We start from the raw sequence: 23,109 nt of genomic DNA on the forward strand, positions 1-23,109 counted from the left end.
GTCGTGCTTGCTGTTGTTGTGTTTGATGTGCACGAACTCGTTGCATTCTAAGCCTATCTACTTCATTGTCACTCACTAAATAACGCAATTCCGACATAGCAATACGACTATTTTCTTGATCTGTCTTTCTCTGGTCATCAGTGCGGTTAGCACGTGAGGTCGCTCTTCGCACATTTGATTGACTGCGACGACCTAAGTCAGGTCGTCCTCTCCTCGGCATCGTAACGAAGTTAATCAAAGTGAGAAAATTTCGCGCTCACTGAACAGTGAAGTGTCAGTATCACAAAAATCAACAAAAAAAAGAGCACACAACTTGGAATGTCACTATCACAAAGTATCACAAAAGTAAAGAAAGTTCTCGCGCCATAATTCTTGACATATTAGTTGGTTGACAAATCTAATGTCAAATATTATAGTTGCGTTCAGAAACTTAATTTGTGACAAAACTTAAAATTTATCAAACTTTAAAAAATAATCTGTGACAGTAACAACTGAAGTTAGCTAAAATTAAGTTTCACGAAGCCGAACAAATTGATTCTCAGTCGGAAAAATCAGTACTACTTTTTTTTTTTTTTTTGTGACTATGCATTCGCGATTTACTTTTGTTTAGTTTCGGAACGCGACATTAGATCCTCCAAAGAGCATGCGAAGACTATTTTGATAGATATGATTGAATTTGAACTTTGTGCAGCGGGAATAAATTGCAAATTGACTCTTTGACGTTAGCAACACACCTAAATTGCTTAGACAACAGTGAGTGATTTGAACTTTATTAAACGGCAATTAAGTGCAATTTTATTTAAAAAACATTTGTATGGGAAATAGAAAAGGGCTGTTTTTAGGGTTTTCCCGACAATTATACGATTTTTTCTCACCTTTTAAACCTACCCTAGACCTCCACGAACATTTTAAGACTAAGATAAGATAAATCCGTTCAGCCGTTTTCGAGTTTTAATGAGACTAACGAACAGCAATTCATTTGTATATATATAGATTCCACTTTGTTTTCTTCAAAAACAAAATAATTTCGCGCAGGGCAACGTCGGCTGGTGTCAGCTAGTGTATATTGTATGTCTATAAAAATAATTTGCTGTTCGGTAGTCTCGCTAAAACTCGAGAATGGCTGAATTTCTGATTTTTGGCACTGAGACATATTAGTAGCCACATTGTATTTAAGCAAAGTTTGTTCCGATATCTTGACTAGCGCTTAACTTACATATTATAAAGTAAACGAATCTGACTGACTTCACATTTCTAGTATATAGGAAGTAGGCGTGGTTGTGAACTTATTTGGCCTATTTTCACAACATATCATTGGGATGCCAGGAAATTATTACGAACCGCATTTCATTAAAATATATCGATAAGTTTCGGAGATATGAATCACTGAATCAAAATATTTTTAGTAGGTTTCAACATAAACTTTGTATGGGAAGTGGACGTGATAATAATCCGATTTCCTTCAATTTTAGACTGTATAAGGACTTGCCTAGAAAGCTTGGTTGATATAGCTTAAGCAGTTTATGAGATATGTACAAAAAACTTAATAGCAAGAGGAGTCACGCCAACTTATCCAAAAAAAATTACACTCAAATATGCTCCTTCATAGTGCGATCCTTTGTACCAAATTTTACTTTCATAGCTTAAGTTATGACCCTATATGTGTTTTCGGTTTTCGCCATTTTGTGGGCGTGGCACTTGTCCGATTTCGCCCATCTTTGAGAGAAACCTTCCAGTTGTAGCTTACACGGATTGGCAAACGGACGACGACCAGACGGACATCCGGATTTCAATATAAATTCAACTTTCTTTTCTTTTCAAAACAAATAATTTCACGCAGGGCAACACCTGTGTGGTCAGCAAATTTTGGCATGAAATTTTCGAGCATTACCAATGTCGGTCAACATCTCAAGCTCTTCTATTTTTTCATTTCGGCTTCGTTCTTTTTTATGTCAGCAAATGCGTCTCTATTTCATTTTTAGCTCTCGGTATCTATTCAATTCCGGACGTGTTGTCGTCGTTCGCGCCGTTGCGAGGTAGGCAGAGAGAACCGTTTCGAAAGGACAATCCTTATCGTACGAGCTGTTGCCGAAATCAAATTGTTTCGTTGGAGATGCAGTACTCTTAGAGAGCAGGAGAGCAGGAGTACAAGCCAGGAAAAAATGGTTGGCTTTCTATCTGGAACTACAGGCGACCACATTTCGAGCCCCAGCGAAGTCGATCAGCCTCAGGCCGTGAGGGGATGTTTTGTCAAGGAAAACGAATTTTCTGACGTTGTGCAAAAAATACATTATTTACCCACCCTATCATTGAAATCCCCAATCACGATTGTAACATCCTCGGAGGCAGCAGTCATAGCTCACATCGCCCTTCCCTTCGGTTAGGGCGTGGGAGCAAATAAGCTCGCTTTTATGCGGATTGTGGCTAGACGTTCATACACCGGGAAACCAAATACCAAATCAATACTAATACCGGGAAGATACCAAAGCTTAATTGAATCGTTCCATTAGATCATCATCTTTCTCCCCCACAATGTATTGTTATTTCAACCGCAGGATATTTTAAACTGTATACATATGTCGAATGTAGAGTACAACTGAGAAGATTTTTATTTATAATGGAATATTTATTGCGTTTGTAGTTATTTAAAATTACGAAAATATATAATGTTGCGAAGTAGAATAATCAACTGCTCACACGAACTTATAATCTGATCATAATAGGTAGAAAATAAGTAATATTATTTGCATTTAAATTGAGTTACCAACATTATAATCATATTTAATTTGATATATATATATATATATATCTATTCTTTTAGACTGAGATCCCAACGACGATGGTTAATAATTTAAAAAATCTGAATTATAAAATTATTATATGGATTCTTATCATAGACGGATATACCAACCACAGTAAGGCTTACATGAAATATGCATGATAAGTAAGGATTTTATTCGTAGACTGATGAAATTAATAGAAGGAAATGGAAGTCACTACGGTAAGTGATAATTATGTATTATGTATTATATGTATATTTTGTTATGTTTTTAATACATTGAAATTATTATCTATGAATGTACGGTTTGATCCATAATAAGTGTCAGTACTCAAAATGTAATAAATAAACTAATAGAATTTCATGATTCTGTTTTTATTTGATAAAGAATACTTAAAAGATTGGTGTATAAGTTCGTTACGTTCGTTATAAGACGCGCGAGCACGCGACGTATAATTGTCCATGCGCGAAACAGGGATACTCCAAATTGATTCCGCAAACCTCTAAAGACTGTCCTTACGATTTATTTATTGTCATCGCAAAGGCCAGACGTACTGAAAATTGTAAGCGTTTAAAATCGAATGGTAAGTCCGTTGGAATCATCGGTATTCGCGGGATCAAGACATCCTCTCCTTTGTATTTTCCTTTTATGATTGTTGCCTCAATGACGTTATTCATCAGCTTTTTCACAGCCAGTCTTGTTCCATTGCATAGTCGAGGTTGATTAAAGCTATGCAGCATTATGACAACTGATCCTACTTTTAACTGCAAATTGTGAGGTGGAAATCCAGGCAATTCCAGTGAATTTATAAACTCCGTGGGATAGTTGACTACGTCATCTTGATTCATAACGGTGTCGACTGATTTGAAGGAAACCAACTGTCCTGGAAGAAAATGATTGAATGAATGCATTGAGATCCTCGATCGCTGCCAATATTGCTCGTTCACCCAGCCAATTATAGTTATTGAACTTTTGCGCTATATCTGGGAAAACTCGCTGAATAAGCTCCTCTTTTGAATCTGTGATGTGACAGAAATCTGTAGGTAATGTGATGAATCCGGTCGAGGTGTCCATTGCAACTTTATTATTTCCAATGTCTAACAACTGCTTCGCAAACATATTTGCAGTTTCATCATGTTGCAAAAATACTCGCATGTTAGTTGTTAATTGGAGTGTCTTTACGTACTGCCACAAATTCGATGATTTTAGGCATGTATTTAGTTCATCAGCGACAGTTGATCGGGGAATAACTTGAAGAGTCTGCCGAAAATCACCTGACAACAGAATCATGGCCCCACCAAAAATATTTTGGTTGTCACGAAGATCTTTCAATGTTCTGTCCAGTGCCTCCAGTGACCTCTTATGGGCCATTGTGCATTCATCCCAAACAATTAATTTGCATACCTGTAGAATCTTTGCCATTGCGCTATTTTTGGCGATGTTGCAAATTGCTGTTTCGGTGATTTGGATGTTTAATGGTAATTTCAAGGCAGAATGCGCAGTTCGCCCGCCTTCTAGCAGAGTCGCAGCTATTTCAGATGATGCCAATGCTAGAGCAACATCATTTCGCGATCTGATCCTCGCCAACAGCAATGAAATTAAGAACGTTTTTCCTGTTCCTCCGGGAGCATCAAGGAAATAAATTCCACCAGATCCACTGTTCACAGCTTCTATTAAAGTGTCGTACGCAATTCTTTGTTGTTGATTTAATTGTGGAACATTTGTACGAACTGTTTCGGCAAATTCTTCAATGTCGTACTGTTGTTCCCTTTGCAACTCGTTTAATGCAACGTGCATATGACGATTGGGTGCTGTCATTCCCAAACACGACAATGCTTTATTAGCTATCAATAAACACATATCTTCTATCATAATCAATGTCTCATTGTAAATTTCGTCAGTCATTTGTAGTGTAGGATTCAAAGTTTCACGGCGCACACGATGCAAAACATCCTCAGACATGTCATCTCTATACTTAACCAACAAATCTTTTGGATTCGAGGGGAAACATGTTGATATGATAATCGCAAACAGTGTACGAATTTGATGCGGCGATGAAGATATTACGGAATCCTTAAGCGTATCATCCCAGTGCGAATCGTTCAAGTAAATGTAATAATTGGCATGCCTCACAGTAAGTCGCACACAGCTGTCCATTAACTGTTCTCAGGTTTTTGAACGATGTAGGACCACGAACATTCACCAACAACAATCGCAAATAATAACATTCATCGTTATTTGGATGTACTGTGTAGATGCGACCCAGAGCGTCTGAAGCAAATACATTTGGATGTCCTTCAACTGGTGTTCCTTGTTTTCGACGCTGAAACGATTTCGATGATGCATTCCATATGTAATAGCGTGGCATGTCAGCATACAGCAAAGTGCGAGCAAAATCGTCAGTTTGACAGACTGTGAAGAAACTTGTTAATGTTGTCGATGGTGGACGTGCTGCTCTGTCTGCCGCGTTCGATTGATTAAAATAAACTCGTGGACCATTTTCTAAATGGACCGCCAAATGGACTACTGTAGGGTATCTTTCATGGATCGCAAATGAAAATATACGCCAAATTGCTTCATTGCTACTGTGATATTTCATCATTTGCATTGGTTACAGCGAAGACAGCCATATCGCTACCTTTGTTAACATATTTACATATGTACTTTATCGACTTTACAGAGTTACAATATTCCACATTGATGTGAGTCTCAAAAGCTTTGGATAATATTGGCGAGTATGGCGCAATCCAACGATAGTCTACATCAAGATTTTGTCCTCTTATCTTCACAATTACCGATCGCCCATTGTCCGCAACTCATCGGAGACGATACAATGGGTATCCATCATTTCCCGTTATGGTTTCAGCAAGCATGTCTCTTGGGTATCGCTTGGAACACTTGCCGTCGACCATACAGGGTGAATTGTTGTTGAAAAGTCCGCAAGGTCCATGTATCATGTGTTTGGTAACTACTGCATGCAATTTTGGGTCAGCTGTTTCATCTGGAATTTCAGCTGAAATTATGGAATCAATCTCATCTGGCCTTATTTTGTCCACTAACCAGAGTAAAATGTGCGCATGTGGGAATCCACGCTTTTGCCATTCTACAGAGTACATCCAACAACAGACTCGGCCATACACACAATGCTTTGTGAAGAAATTCATGAGAGATTTTAATTTTTGTTTAAAAACTCTGGCATGCCATGTCTAACAACTGGTGTTTGGCTTTGTAACAATTCCCTCTTGATCTCAGACCAATTTATATTACATGTGAATGTAACAAATAAGTCTGGGCGGCCTAACATATGACATAGCATCCTGATCATATTCGTGCATGTGGCGTGGGCTTCCTATATAAGTGGCTGGCAAAATTGTCATTCTTCCTACATTATTCACATTTCCATCGGCATTTATGGCATCACGGAGATGAATGTATTCCTCTGATCGTAGTTGTCGTTGGTTCAAACGGATGTATGTTAATCGTTCAGTTTCAATTTTAACATACATGTCAACTGCAAACTGATGAAAAAGTCGTTGACACATCAAAATATGATTTATTTCACATTGACGGATCATGAGACTGAATGAATAGAAATTCAAGCACTAACTTTTTTGCTGGTTTCAGCACCTGCAATTAAAAATGATAAATGTTACTTAGATGAATTGAATTTAAAAATATTATTTAATCCTGCTCAATTTATTTACCTGTTACTGGATTTACCATTTTGATATTAAAATGGTATCCATCTTCCCCCTGCCAGAAGATCAAATTATTTGTAATCCATCATAGCTTCTGTGTGTTTCAGATACACGTTTAAAATTACTATTCCGACGATGAAGCACAATATCTCTAGATTGTAAATTTTCTCTCACAATAACAACAGCCACTTCATCAATGGTAGGTGAATTAAACCTCCTTGTGTGTTCACCGGCAGGTGTTTTGTCAGCTCGAATGATAATATTATGGCTATCAGATGGCATCCGATCTAATGCTATTTTGAACATGTTTACTAAATTGTTATTCTGATGAAGAAACATTTGTAATTCTTGGAAAATGGTTCTCTTCACTGTTGGATTGTGAGCACAACGATTATCAACTTCCACATCTGAATTGCCCATAAAATAAATTTGTAACAGTAGTAACAGTGATAAATAAGTGATAAATTTGTCCTTGTATCTGTAATATTTTAAAATTTGTCCATTAATTATTTCCGATATATTTATTTTAGTATACAAACTTGTATATTATAAAAAAATATTAATTATAATACCTTGAAAGTGGGCATGAAATTGTCCTGTATAATATGTGTAGCGCCAAATGATGTCATCTGGAAACAGTTGTTATATTTCTGGATGTTGGCCAAGAAGTGCTTAGAATCATTTCTAATCCCAGAAACTAAAGAACGTAATGGATCTTGTGGTTGGACCAATTGTGGCAATTTTACTTTGCCTCCAGCACAACATAATCCAGTAGATTCACCAGTGTATTTTAACGCCTTACAATATTTACAAATTATGTTCATTTCCCTAATTGTTACCGATTTGTCGGCACAATAATCAATTGCCGGATCATAGTGGAATGCAGCTCGGTCAAGAATCACAGAAGCACTGCGTCTGCGGATTCGCTCAATTTCATTATGTCGTGCTTGCTGTTGTTGTGTTTGATGTGCACGAACTCGTTGCATTCTAAGCCTATCTACTTCATTGTCACTCACTAAATAACGCAATTCCGACATAGCAATACGACTATTTTCTTGATCTGTCTTTCTCTGGTCATCAGTGTGGTTAGCACGTGAGGTCGCTCTTCGCACATTTGATTGACTGCGACGACCTAAGTCAGGTCGTCCTCTCCTCGGCATCGTAACGAAGTTAATCAAAGTGAGAAAATTTCGCGCTCACTGAACAGTGAAGTGTCAGTATCACAAAAATCAACAAAAAAAAGAGCACACAACTTGGAATGTCACTATCACAAAGTATCACAAAAGTAAAGAAAGTTCTCGCGCCATAATTCTTGACATATTAGTTGGTTGACAAATCTAATGTCAAATATTATAGTTGCGTTCAGAAACTTAATTTGTGACAAAACTTAAAATTTATCAAACTTTAAAAAATAATCTGTGACAGTAACAACTGAAGTTAGCTAAAATTAAGTTTCACGAAGCCGAACAAATTGATTCTCAGTCGGAAAAATCAGTACTACTAATGATTTATTACATTTTGTGACTATGCATTCGCGATTTACTTTTGTTTAGTTTCGGAACGCGACATTAGATCCTCCAAAGAGCATGCGAAGACTATTTTGATAGATATGATTGAATTTGAACTTTGTGCAGCGGGAATAAATTGCAAATTGACTCTTTGACGTTAGCAACACACCTAAATTGCTTAGACAACAGTGAGTGATTTGAACTTTATTAAACGGCAATTAAGTTCAATTTTATTTAAAAAACATTTGTATGGGAAATAGAAAAGGGCTGTTTTTAGGGTTTTCCCGGCAATTATACGATTTTTTCTCACCTTTTAAACCTACCCTAGACCTCCACGAACATTTTAAGACTAAGATAAGATAAATCCGTTCAGCCGTTTTCGAGTTTTAATGAGACTAACGAACAGCAATTCATTTGTATATATATAGATTCCACTTTGTTTTCTTCAAAAACAAAATAATTTCGCGCAGGGCAACGTCGGCTGGTGTCAGCTAGTGTATATTGTATGTATATAAAAATAATTTGCTGTTCGGTAGTCTCGCTAAAACTCGAGAATGGCTGAATTTCTGATTTTTGGCACTGAGACATATTAGTAGCCACATTGTATTTAAGCAAAGTTTGTTCCGATATCTTGACTAGCGCTTAACTTACATATTATAAAGTAAACGAATCAGATTGACTTCACATTTCTAGTATATAGGAAGTAGGCGTGGTTGTGAACTTATTTGGCCTATTTTCACAACATATCATTGGGATGCCAGGAAATTATTACGAACCGCATTTCATTAAAATATGTCGATAAGTTTCGGAGATATGAATCACTGAATCAAAATATTTTTAGTAGGTTTCAACATATACTTTGTATGGGAAGTGGACGTGATAATAATCCGATTTCCTTCAATTTTAGACTGTATAAGGACTTGCCTAGAAAGCTTGGTTGATATAGCTTAAGCAGTTTATGAGATATGTACAAAAAACTTAATAGCAAGAGGAGTCACGCCAACTTATCCAAAAAAAATTACACTCAAATATGCTCCTTCATAGTGCGATCCTTTGTACCAAATTTTACTTTCATAGCTTAAGTTATGACCCTATATGTGTTTTCGGTTTTCGCCATTTTGTGGGCGTGGCACTTGTCCGATTTCGCCCATCTTCGAGAGCAACCTTCCAGTTGTAGCTTACACGGATTGGCAAACGGACGACGACCAGACGGACATCCGGATTTCAATATAAATTCAACTTTCTTTTCTTTTCAAAACAAATAATTTCACGCAGGGCAACACCTGTGTGGTCAGCAAATTTTGGCATGAAATTTTCGAGCATTACCAATGTCGGTCAACATCTCAAGCTCTTCTATTTTTTCATTTCGGCTTCGTTCTTTTTTATGTCAGCAAATGCGTCTCTATTTCATTTTTAGCTCTCGGTATCTATTCAATTCCGGACGTGTTGTCGTCGTTCGCGCCGTTGCGAGGTAGGCAGAGAGAACCGTTTCGAAAGGGCAATCCTTATCGTACGTGCTGTTGCCGAAATCAAATTGTTTCGTTGGAGATGCAGTACTCTTAGAGAGCAGGAGAGCAGGAGTACAAGCCAGGAAAAAATGGTTGGCTTTCTATCTGGAACTACAGGCGACCACATTTCGAGCCCCAGCGAAGTCGATCAGCCTCAGGCCGTGAGGGGATGTTTTGTCAAGGAAAAAATGCAAAAAATACATTATTTACCCACCCTATCATTGAAATCCCCAATCACGATTGTAACATCCTCGGAGGCAGCAGTCATAGCTCACATCGCCCTTCCCTTCGGTTAGGGCGTGGGAGCAAATAAGCTCGCTTTTATGCGGATTGTGGCTAGACGTTCATACACCGGGAAACCAAATACCAAATCAATACTAATACCGGGAAGATACCAAAGCTTAATTGAATCGTTCCATTAGATCATCATCTTTCTCCCCCACAATGTATTGTTATTTCAACCGCAGGATATTTTAAACTGTATACATATGTCGAATGTAGAGTACAACTGAGAAGATTTTTATTTATAATGGAATATTTATTGCGTTTGTAGTTATTTAAAATTACGAAAATATATAATGTTGCGAAGTAGAATAATCAACTGCTCACACGAACTTATAATCTGATCATAATAGGTAGAAAATAAGTAATATTATTTGCATTTAAATTGAGTTACCAACATTATAATCATATTTAATTTGATATATATAATTTGATATATATATATATATATCTATTCTTTTAGACTGAGATCCCAACGACGATGGTTAATAATTTAAAAAATCTGAATTATAAAATTATTATATGGATTCTTATCATAGACGGATATACCAACCACAGTAAGGCTTACATGAAATATGCATGATAAGTAAGGATTTTATTCGTAGACTGATGAAATTAATAGAAGGAAATGGAAGTCACTACGGTAAGTGATAATTATGTATTATGTATTATATGTATATTTTGTTATGTTTTTAATACATTGAAATTATTATCTATGAATGTACGGTTTGATCCATAATAAGTGTCAGTACTCAAAATGTAATAAATAAACTAATAGAATTTCATGATTCTGTTTTTATTTGATAAAGAATACTTAAAAGATTGGTGTATAAGTTCGTATATTTTGTTATGTTTTTAATACATTGAAATTATTATCTATGAATGTACGGTTTGATCCATAATAAGTGTCAGTACTCAAAATGTAATAAATAAACTAATAGAATTTCATGATTCTGTTTTTATTTGATAAAGAATACTTAAAAGATTGGTGTATAAGTTCGTTAGCTCAAATATTTCACCTTTTTTAATTATACTGAGCATATATCCCCATATCAACAGGATTAACCATTAACCAATACAATGCCAACTGCTATTTTTGTAAACTTTTCATGTATAAACATGCATATTTAAATATTACATTACGTGATCTATTGTTTTGATATATTCGTTAACTTTTGTTTAGTGACTAACAATGATTACGAATGAAGTGGTTTTAGAAGAAAGAGCACGATGGCCACATATCAATAAAATGTGGATTTGTGTAAAAATTAGAAAAATAATTTTAAAAATTATTTAAAATGTATTTTTCTAATGAGCACCTATTGGTTCCTCAAAGGACCACCCAATAAAATCTTCTAATATATAAAATTCTCGTGTCACAGTTTTCGTTGCCATACTCCTCCGAAACGGCTTGAGCGATTTTGATGAAATTTTTTGTGCTTATCCGGTATCTATGAGAATCGGCCAACATCTATTTTTCATCCCCCTAAATGTTAGGGGTAGTCCACCCCTAAATTTTTATATTTATTTTTTAGACAAAATTTTTAATTTCTCTTTTTTTATGATACAACATACAAAAATACATACAATCCTCAATTTTCACCCTTCTACGATCAACCCTTATTTTTTAATAGCCATTTTAGTAATTTAATCATTTTTCCTCTCCGGTCGAAAACTGATCAATCGTCATTTAATTAGTTATCCCCGCCAGATGTCTACAGGCGTCACTTCTGACCCAGTAAACAGCAAGGAGTAGGGATGAGAACGAAACCGGTCCCCTTTCTTTCTCACTCCCTACACAGTTGTCGGCCATCATTATTGTTTATGCATCAAGTGTAGTAGTAACGTTGACAATTATTATTTTGCTATCTCAGTGTAACTCTCATATTAACTTTTAATCATTCCTATTTTATCAGTAATAATAATTAAATTATCAATTTTGAGTGTATTTTTCACGATTACTTAATCAAGTGATTTTATAACCTCAAAAGTACTCAACACGTGACACGAGCTTTCAATAACAACGGATTTTGATTTGTAAGTATACTTTTTTTTATTTATATCGAAAATGTTGTTGATCTTATAAAAATGTAATTTTAATTTAATTTTATTAAAAAATGTAATTGAACAATTAAGATTTTCACAGTTTCCAAAAAATCAATCATTATGAATCTTTATTTTGAAATGTCAATGGAAATATTGGTTGTATGAAAAAAGTATAAGAGACAATGTTTTCATAAAATTTAATTTTTTACTTTTGATTGAAATTTTTTTCCATAAAACTTATATTTTTGTTATAATTTCATAAATTAAAACTAATCATTTCAAAACTGCGGCAAAAATCCTGGCCCTAATTATACTTTTAACATTTTTCATCATTAAATAATTTAATTAATTCTATTTATGTATGTTTTGTACAGTGAGCAATGCTAAGAAAACGCAAAGGGGCTGATTTGAGCCGCAGTACAAGCAAAGCTCGAAAGTTGCGAAATAGCAGATCCGAAAGAACAGAAGAACAAATCCAGCAACAAAATACTGATGCACGTGTCAGAATGGCGCAATTGCATCAAGAAGAGCCAGAAGATACACGAGCTGAACGCAATGAAGTCAGAAGATTAGAACAACGACAATCACGCCGTTTCACAGTCAATAGACGAAGAACAAATGACCAACAACGACAACAGGTACATCGAGCATTTATATCTGATTCATTCCTGCGTCTAGCATTCCAGTATGAGCCCGATATTGAATATTATGCTCATTCAAAAGTGGTAATTGGTGCTATGGACAAGGAATGTCCGCATTGTCATGCTCTGAAATTCAAAAATGAGCCAGCTGGGATGTGTTGCGCGTCAGGAAAAGTGCAACTACCTGAAATTGAAACACCACCTGAACTATTGAACGGCTTACTTATCGGCACGGATCCAGATTCTAACGTGTTCCTGAAGTCAATTCGAAGATTCAATTCATGCTTTCAAATGACATCGTTCGGAGCAACAGAAATAGTTCGAAATACTAATGCAAATGGTCAACAATTCAATTCTACATTCAAAATCAGAGGCCAAGTTTATCATAAAATGGGCTCACTGCTGCCAATGCCAAACGAACCACATAAATTCTTACAAATCTACTTTATGGGCGGCGAGGATTCCGGAAGCGCACTTGTCAATCGCGTGAATGCACGTTGTGATTATAATAACCTTGATTCACTTTATGCCAGGCGCATCGTCAGCGAGCTAGATGCTCTTTTGAACGAGCACAACGAGTTGTTGAAAATATTCAAATCACATATGCACCAATTACAAAGCGATAATCACGCTATCGTCATTAATCCTGATAAAACACCAGCTGGAGAGCATATTCGTAGATTCAATGCACCCGTTGTTGATGATGTTGCTGGAATCATGGTTGGCGATTGTACAGCTGCACGAGAAATTGTGATTCGTAGAAGAAATAATAATCTTCAGTTCATTGCTGACACACATCGTTCATATGACGCTCTCCAATATCCGCTAATATTCTGGAAGGGACAAGACGGATATTGCATAAACATAAAACAACGAGATACCGTATCAGGTAGTTCATTGATTATTAATTTGATCATTAATCATTTAACAAAACAATTAAATTATTGAACGTAATAAATTTAAATTATTTTTTATGAACAAATATTACAGGAGCTGAAACAAACAAGAACGTTAGCTCAAAGGATTATTATGCGTACCGATTAATGATTAGACGTGGCCTGGACAACGTCATTTTACGATGTCGTGAGCTTTGTCAACAATTCATGGTCGACATGTACGCGAAGATTGAGAGCAAACGACTACCATACTTACGATATAATCAACGAAAGCTGCGCGCGGAAGAGTACATTCATTTGCGAGACGCTATCAACAACAACGCCGACGTCGCCGAAATTGGTAACCATGTCATTTTACCATTATCGTACGTAGGCAGCCCACGTCATATGCAAGAATATATACAGGATGCTCTGACTTTCGTGCGCGAATATGGACGACCATGTTTATTTATCATGTTCACATGTAATCCAAAATGGCCAGAGATTACATGTTCAGACAAAAGTTGAAGTCTTTAATAAGTTTCATTACTAAATCACATGTATTTGGTCCCACACGTTGCTGGATGTATTCGGTTGAGTGGCAAAAGCGAGGATTACCTCATGCACACATTTTGGTTTGGTTCATCGACAAAATCCGTCCTGAAGAAATCGATAGCATCATTTCTGCGGAAATTCCAGATCCATCCACTGTCCAACTGCTGTTTGATATTGTTACAACAAACATGATTCATGGTCCATGTGGTACTCTTAATAGTTCATCGCCTTGCATGGCTGATGGAAAATGTACTAAAAATTTCCCTAAAGATTTTACCAATGATACGGTCACAAATGTCGACGGATACCCAATATATCGTCGAAGAAATCCTGAAAATGGCGGACAATCATTTATTAAAAATATCATCAACACAGACATTGATATTGACAATCGTTGGGTAGTGCCATATTCGCCTCTGCTGAGCAAGACATATAATGCTCATATTAATGTTGAGTTCTGCAGTTCTGTGAAGAGCATCAAATACATTTGCACGTATGTCCATAAAGGCAATGATATGGCTGTGTTTAGAGTGGAAAATACTAATGTGAATGCTCCTCCAGTGAATAAAAACGATGAAATAACGCTCTACCAAATTGGTCGGTACATCAGCTCCAATGAAGCTGCTTGGCGTATCTTTGGTTTTCCAATTCATGAACGGGATCCAGCAGTTGTTCAGTTAGCCATCCATCTTGAAAATGGTCAGCGTGTATTTTTCACGAACGAGACAGCGATTGATCGTGCAATAAATCCACCTAAAACTACACTCACTGCATTTTTTGAATTGTGTAATCGTGCGGATGATTTTCGCGCCTTTGCACGAACATTACTCTATTCACAAGTACCACGCTATTTCACATGGACTCAAACAAAAACATGGATGCCCCGCAAGCAAGGCTCACCAGTTGCTGCATGTCTCAATTTATTTAAATCAAACGCCTTGGGGCGATTATTTACAGTCAATCCAAGACACACGGAGTGCTTTTATCTTCGACAGTTGTTGGTTAATGTTACTGGATGCATGCCTTGCACTCGGCTTGCTGGAAGACGACAACCAGTGGGAATGCATGCTTGCTGAAGCTGCATTGAACTGTACAGCAATACAAATTCGTCTACTATTCGCTATAGTGTTGACTACATGTTTCCCAGCCCGAGCACAGATATTATGGGAAAATCACAAAGATTCAATGACTGATGATATATTGCATCAACATCATATACGGTGCCACGATCTAACCATAACATTCAGCGACGAAATGTACAATGAAGCATTGATTGCTATTGAGGATCTTTGCATTGTCATTGCCAACTTACCACTTAGTAATTTCGGTATGAATTCGCCAAATCGAACTGCATCTGATTTAATGAATACTGAAATGAATCGTGAGCTGCAGTATAGTACTGTAGAAATGGCAGCGATTGTTGCCCGCAATGTCCCACTAATGAATGAGGAACAAAGAACCATTTATGATCGCATTATGCTCGCAGTTTCAGCTGGACAAGGTGAGTTCTTCTTTTTGGATGCACCGGGTGGAACTGGCAAAACATTCGTTATTTCGCTAATTCTTGCTGAAATACGATCAAATAATGACATCGCATTGGCCGTTGCATCATCGGGCATTGCAGCAACTTTATTGGATGGAGGTAGAACAGCTCATTCAGTATTTAAGCTGCCACTAAATATTCAGAATAACCCTGACGCAGTATGCAACATTAAGAAACAATCGTCCATGGCCACTGTGCTGAAACGGTGTAAAATTATTATTTGGGATGAATGTACTATGGCACACAAACATTCACTTGAGGCGTTGAACAGGACATTGAAAGATATTAAAAACAGTGACAAACTATTTGGCGGAACTCTGTTGGTCCTTTCAGGTGATTTCAGACAAACACTTCCAGTCATTCCACGTTCAACATACGCTGATGAGATCAACGCTTGCTTAAAATCATCTCCATTGTGGCGTAATGTTGAAAAATTACAGCTAAAAATAAATATGCGCGTTCAAATGCTTCAAGATCCATCCGCTGAAACATTTTCAAAACAGCTTTTAGATATCGGTGATGGAAAAGTTGCTATAGATGAAACTGGATACGTAAAATTACCGATCGATTTCTGCACAATCGCTGATTCGCAAGATACTCTCATTGAACAAATATTTCCCGGTGTACACACTCAGTACATAAATCATGAGTGGCTTGCAGAAAGAGCGATTTTAGCGGCAAAAAATGTAGACGTTGACAATTTAAATCTGAAGATACAAATGTTGTTGCCAGGGAACTTGGTATCATATAAATCTATTGATACAGTTTGCGACGACAGCGAAGCAGTAAATTTTCCCACAGAGTTTTTGAACTCACTGGATTTGCCAGGCATGCCACCACATAATTTACAATTAAAGGTTGGATCTCCAATTATCTTGCTTCGTAATTTGAACCCGCCCCGGCTGTGCAACGGTACGCGATTAGTCATTCAAAAATTAATGAAAAACGTGATCGAAGCCAGGATTTTAAATGGCAAGTTCAGAGGTGAAAATATACTCATACCACGGATTCCTATTATACCTACAGATGTGCCAATTCAATTCAAACGTCTTCAGTTTCCGATTAGATTGGCATTTGCAATGACTATCAACAAATCCCAAGGTCAAACGATGTCTGTTTGTGGATTAGATTTGAGAACACCCTGTTTTTCACACGGACAATTATACGTGGCATGCTCTCGAGTGGGTAAACCATCCAGTTTGTTTGTGTTAGCTAAGGATGGACTAACAAAAAATATTGTTCACGCTATAGCATTAAGAGATTGATATTGTTTAATAGTGTTACTGTCGTAATTGTTTAATTAATGATATATAATTTAAGGAATAAATTATAATACCTTAAAAATAATGTTTGCCTTTTGTTATTTTTATATTCCCTCATCGTTCACAGCGCTCCATGCTTATTTCACGCATATACCACATTCTTACATACATACAATATACACATTCTAACATACATACATACTTACAATAAGTAAGCTATTTTTTGTCTACACTAGAAATTACTAGGAAATTATTTATATGGCAAAACAACGTTTGCCGGGTCAGCTAGTACTCTATAAAATCTAAAATAATAATTTATAAGAAAAATCTTAGAACAAATGTTGTTTGTAACCGACAACTATAATACATATCAAAATTTTTAGTGAATCGGAGTTATCAAGCTTTTAAGTGTTAAGATCTGACGAGGCAGTGGGCCATTCTTTACTTCATATAAAGTCGGGTAAATTTCGATTACACCAGTCCACAGAGTGTTTTATTTTTGTGACGCAGCAGAATCTTGTTGAAAGCAAAAATATTCGGTGCAATACAACTTCTGGGCATGTGGTAATAGACGATCTATCCAAACATTTTCTATTTTAGAAATCAAGGCTTAAAAATCAAACTTTAAGTCTGAAAAATTTGTCGTTGTCTTTGAAATCTCCAAATTACTATTGATCCGCGGTTCTGCAGTTATCTTACTATTTTTATACTCTCGCAACAAAAGTTGCTAAAAGAGTATTAAGTTCATATAACGGTTGTTTGTAAGTCATAAAACTAAACGAGTTAGATATAGGGTTATATACATATATCAAAATGATCAGGGCGACGAGACGAGTCAAAATCCGAATGTCTGTCTGTTCGTCCGTCCGTGTGTCCGTCTGTCCGTGCAACGGATACCTTGAATAAAAATTGAGATATCTTGACGAAACTTGGCACACATGTTCCTTGACCGTGTGAGCGTTGCTTTCGAAAATGGCCAAAATCGGACCACTGCCACTCTCACAAAATGCCGAAGAAACCGAAAACACATATATTGTCATAACTAAGCCTTATTTGGATGTAATTTTTTTGGGAAAGTGGACGTGGCCCCGTATATATCTCGAAAACCAATAAAGCGTTAAATCACTAACGAGAAACGTCAGAAACATTAAATTTTACAGAAGGAATAGCAAAAAGAAGCTGCTCAGATTTTTTAACATAATGGCAAATGGGTGTGGCATCGCCCACTTATGGACCAAAAACCATAATTCTGGAACTACTCGACAGATTTAGATGAAATTCGGGATATAATATTTTCTCGACTCCCTGATAACACGGATAAAAAATGGGCGAAATCGGTTCACAACCACGACAATTTCCCATATATCTCGATTTTGAATTCCATCTTAGTCGTTCACTTTATAAGATAAACATAAGGAAACAATGAAGATAAGAAAATCAAAGTTTACACAAATCTTAATATATAAAAATCCAGTGTCCGTGTGTATGTTTCGAATGAACCGAGTCAACTGATATTAGGGATGCAAACGATGTATCGATGTTTTTGAAACATCGATGAATCTAAAAATATCGATGCATCGATGTCACTTTCACCGATGTTTTATGTCGATGTTTTATATAAAAATTTTACTTCACACTTTTTCGGGTATTAACTCGAAACCCTCTATTTGGATACGCTTTATTACATTGGAATTCGATTTTTGTAAAATAAGGAGAATTCGTTAATGGAATGTGCGCTTGGACAATACTGCGGTTATTTTTATGATTTATACAATTTAATAGGCTACTGCGTTAGATCAGAGATTCAAATTACTGCATTTTAAAGATGCTATGGCTAAAAGAAAATTTTTTTTGTTTCATAAAAAATTCAAAGAATCGCGCTGATACAACAGAATCTTCGGATGAGTGTCAAACAGAATACTAGTTTGATATTTGGAACCAGAATAAACATTTGGTCCACCAAAAGGTGAAATGTAAGCTGTCAAATTTATCTACAATTACAGGGACGGAAGGTTGAAGAGAAAGTGTATCTCGGCTGTTACCCTTACCAATCAGAAGCCAATAGAGTTTGGGTTGACATGAACACTGTGTTTCCGGAGTTGCATAAATAAGCTTATTAATATTTACACATTGTGGCCACTTCAGTGCCGAGTAAACGACCGTTTTCTAAACCCAGGGCAACTATCACGCAGAAGTGAAATCGAAAAGAAATGACAGTGAAAAAACTTTCCACGTCGTTGTTTTGAAATTCTGTTATTTATTGAGAAAAAACTTTAACAAACATATAATGCTAAGTGAAATAAAATGTATCAACTTAAGATGTACTACATTTCATTTATTTATGCTTCTGCTTCTGTATCCCTTGGCTTTTCACACTAAATTTAAAATAAGTTAAGAAATACATCGATGTTTTAATGACCGATGTTTTTGATTTCGATGGGTTTTGAAGAAACATCGATACATCGAACCATCGATGTTTCATTTCACGATGTTTGCATCCCTAACTGATATTCATGAAAGTTAGCATATACATATAATTTGGTCCAACTTAAATGATAGGATAGTTATTATTCAAATTAATCGTCTCCACAATTAACAATTTAATTAACATTTAATTTAATTAAGATTTTGATTTACTTCTAATTTACAGTTACATAAATACAGCCAAATATATAATCTAAAAATTCATTCATAATAAAAATTCAATTACTATTTTTAGTAAAATGCCACACAAAAAATCTAACCTTAACGCCCGTAGCAAAAAAACTCGACGTGCACGTGTTGAAAGAGCTCATGAATCAGTCGAACAGAGAGCAGAAAGAAATGCAGCTCAAAGAATTCGTACAGCTGAAATTCGTTCACGAGAATCACGAGAAAAGCTTGATAATCGTCGACAAGAAAATGCATTGAGAGTCAGGATGGCAGGTCAACAACACATAGATTCATATAGAGAACAAAACCAAGAAAATCATCGGACTAACCGCGCAGTAATACTTGAATCATTTGTTCGTGTTGCATTTAATTACGAACCAGACATCAATTACTCGGCTGATTCTAAAGTCACTATTGGTGTGATGGACAAAATATGCAATTATTGTCAGGCGTTAAAATCTCACAATGAAACACCCGGCATGTGTTGCACATCAGGAAAAGTTGTATTGCCACCGCTCCCTACTCCACCTGAACCTTTGAAATCCCTTCTTTCTGGCATTTCAAATGAATCAAAATTAATTTTACGTAAGACGCGAAAATTCAATTCTTGCTTACAAATGACGTCGTTTGGAGCATCCAAAGTTTGTGATTTGTCATCTGATGGTCGGAATTTTGAAACAATATTCAAAATTCAAGGCCAGGTATACCATAAAATTGGATCATTGTGAGAACACGCCGGCAGATTCAATGCACCAACCGTTGATGAAGTTGCTATTATTATGGTCTGTGGTCCAGTTGACAACAGATCCATAAAAATTACACGCTGAGATAATTCAGTAAGTAGAGTTTCAGATTTACACCGTTCGTACGATACACTCCAGTACCCACTGACATTCTGGCAAGAACAATATGGATATCATATCAACATTAAACAGTGTGATCAAGTCAGTGGTAATGAATTAAATAAAAAAGTTAGTTCAATTGTATCATCAATACGTTGTGGATATGTTCGCTAAAATTAAAAGCGAACGTTTGCGATTCATTCGGTTCACCCAAGCTAAAGTACGATCAGAGGATTACATTCACTTACAAGATGCTATTGGAAACGTCGATGGAAATTTAAACACCAATGAAATCGACACTGCTGTTATCTTACGTTCCAGCTACATTGATAGCCCACGAAACATGCAAGAATACATACAGGATGCAATGACTTATGTACGTCATTACGGTCGTCCAGATTTATTTATAACATTTACGTGTAATCCAAATTGGGAGAAAATCCAATTAAAGACATTTAGAGTATATTATCAAATAAAAATATTTAAAGTATTTATTAAATATGTTATAAAAATGTTATGTTAATTTGTGTTAAATTTTGTCTTTCAAATCCTTCTTGAATCACTCAGCCACAGCAACGCCAGGCCGGGTCTGCTAGTACTGTATATAATCCGTGGCATCGCCTGTGAAAAAATTGTCGAAATCGGACTATAACTTTTCAATGCCCCGGATATCGAATATGAAGTATTCAGTGCTTTAGGGCAATTTTTCACCGAAAATATCGATAAATCTTTCAGATATCTTAATTTAGTTCAGAGGAAATATTTTTCTTCTAATAGCATGTCTCTGTATCAGAAATGGTTAATATCAGGTCATAACTTGCCCTAGCTCTCATATAGCTAATTATAGGATTTTCAAAAATATGATGGGCTTAATAGCTTATAAATCGGGTAATATATGAAATATCTTACCAAATTAAGTGAGCATATAATCTTAGTTAAGATGGGATCATATGTAGAAGTTCACGTAAGTGAGGAAAGTTTCTGATTGTCATTCACTTGGGAGTGACCAGAAACTATTCTTCTCCACATGGTTCAAGCAGCTCACGACTTCCGGTTTTAGACCAAGTATCCTCTGGGTGCGAAGGCGAACCCGCTTCTGCGGTTGTGTGTAGGGTTTGGGACCCACCACATAAAAACGAAGTACCAATGCAAAATCGACGAAAGCCTCGGATCAGACACCCACTTTTGATGACGACCCCTGAAAACGTTTTAAGGATAATGATTTGAGGGCATGCACTCTTCATTGGGAAAGTGCCTCTGCCCAGCTGGTTGATGTCCTCATACGATTAAAGGCTGACATCACTGTCATTCAAGAAATTCCATGGACGGGACAAGGACGGAAGAAGGTGGGTCCTTGTTACATCTACTACAGATGTCAAAATCGTCCTTGGCGATTTCAACGTTAAGGTGGGTAAAGAAGGTGTCTTTGGCACAACAGTCGGAAAATGAAGCCTCTATGACGAAACATCGCCAAACGACTTCGCTGGGGCCCGAAATATGGTCGTCTGTTGTACCAGATTCCAGTACAAGAAAATTCTCCAAGTAGGATGGCTGTCACCTGATCGAAAAAATATAGACTCTGACCATTATCTGGTTGCAGCGAAAATACGCACCCGTCTCTGTACAGCAAAGAATGCAAACGAATTCGAAATACTCTACTCGACTTGCACTACTGCTCTCTGAGCACTCATCAGCATCTCGGTATAAGAGAATTGTGGAACGGCAGGTCAAACTCACTGCGTACCGCTGCAGCCGAAACAATTGGATTTCGGAAACGACAAAAAACGAGCTGGTACGATGAGGATTGCCGTCTCATAGTGGAGAGAAAACAATATGCCTACCACGCAACGTTGCAAATTACCACAACACGTGCGGGATTGTATAGATACCGAGAGCTGAAGAGGGAAGCGAGACGCATCTGCAGACAAAAAAAGAAAGAGGCGTGAGTATGGAGAGTGTGAAAAGTTGGCGGACAGATGTAATGCTCGAAAATTTTATGAAAAAATGAAGTGATTTACAGAAGGTTTCAAGACCGGAGCATCATCATGTAGAGACCAAGGTGGTAATCTGGTAACCGATGTCCAGGGCATACTGGGATTATGAAGGGAACACTTCTCCGACTTGCTGAATGGCAGTGAAAGTACAACACCAGGAAATGGCTAACCCGATTCCCCAATCGATGACGATGGAACAGATGTTCCATTACCCGACCATGAAGAAGTTCGAATTGCAATTACCCACCTAAAGAACAACAAAGCGGCGGGCGCCGATAGATTACCGGCCGAGCTATTCAAATACGGCGACGGAGAACTGATAAGGTGCATGCATCAGCTTCTTTGACGATTGGAATCTCAGTGTGCTCTGCCCAATCCATAAAAAGGGAGATTCCACAATCTCAGGTCGGAGAAGTGTTCCCTCCATAATACCAGTATGCCCTGGACATCGGTTACCAGATTAACACCTTGGTCTCTACATGAGGATGCTCCGGTCTTTAAACTTTCGTTAAGTCGCTTCATTTTTTCATAAAATTTTCGAGCATTTCCTCTGTCTGCCAGCTTCTCAAGCTCTTCGTACTCACGCATTTCGGCCTCTTTCTTTTTTTGTCTGCAGATGCGTCTCGCTTCACTCTCCAGCTCTCGGTATATATCCCATCCCGCTCGTGTTGTTGTCGTTTGCAACGTTGCGAGGTAGGCAACGAGAAAACTCTCTCCGATGCGTGACGGCATTCCTCATCGTACCAGCAGTTTTTTTGACTTTTCCGAAAGCCAATGGTTTCGGTTGCGGCGGTACGCAGTGAGTTTGAAATGCCGTCCCACAGTTCCCCTATATCGAGATGCTGATGAGTGCTCTCAGAGAGCAGGAGTGCATGTCGAGTAGAGTATTTCGTGGCTGTCTGTTGCGTTTGCAGCTTTTCGAA

The sequence above is a fragment of the Zeugodacus cucurbitae genome, chromosome Y (genome assembly GCF_028554725.1).
Source record: "Zeugodacus cucurbitae isolate PBARC_wt_2022May chromosome Y, idZeuCucr1.2, whole genome shotgun sequence".
In the NCBI taxonomy this organism is placed as follows: domain Eukaryota; kingdom Metazoa; phylum Arthropoda; class Insecta; order Diptera; family Tephritidae; genus Zeugodacus; species Zeugodacus cucurbitae.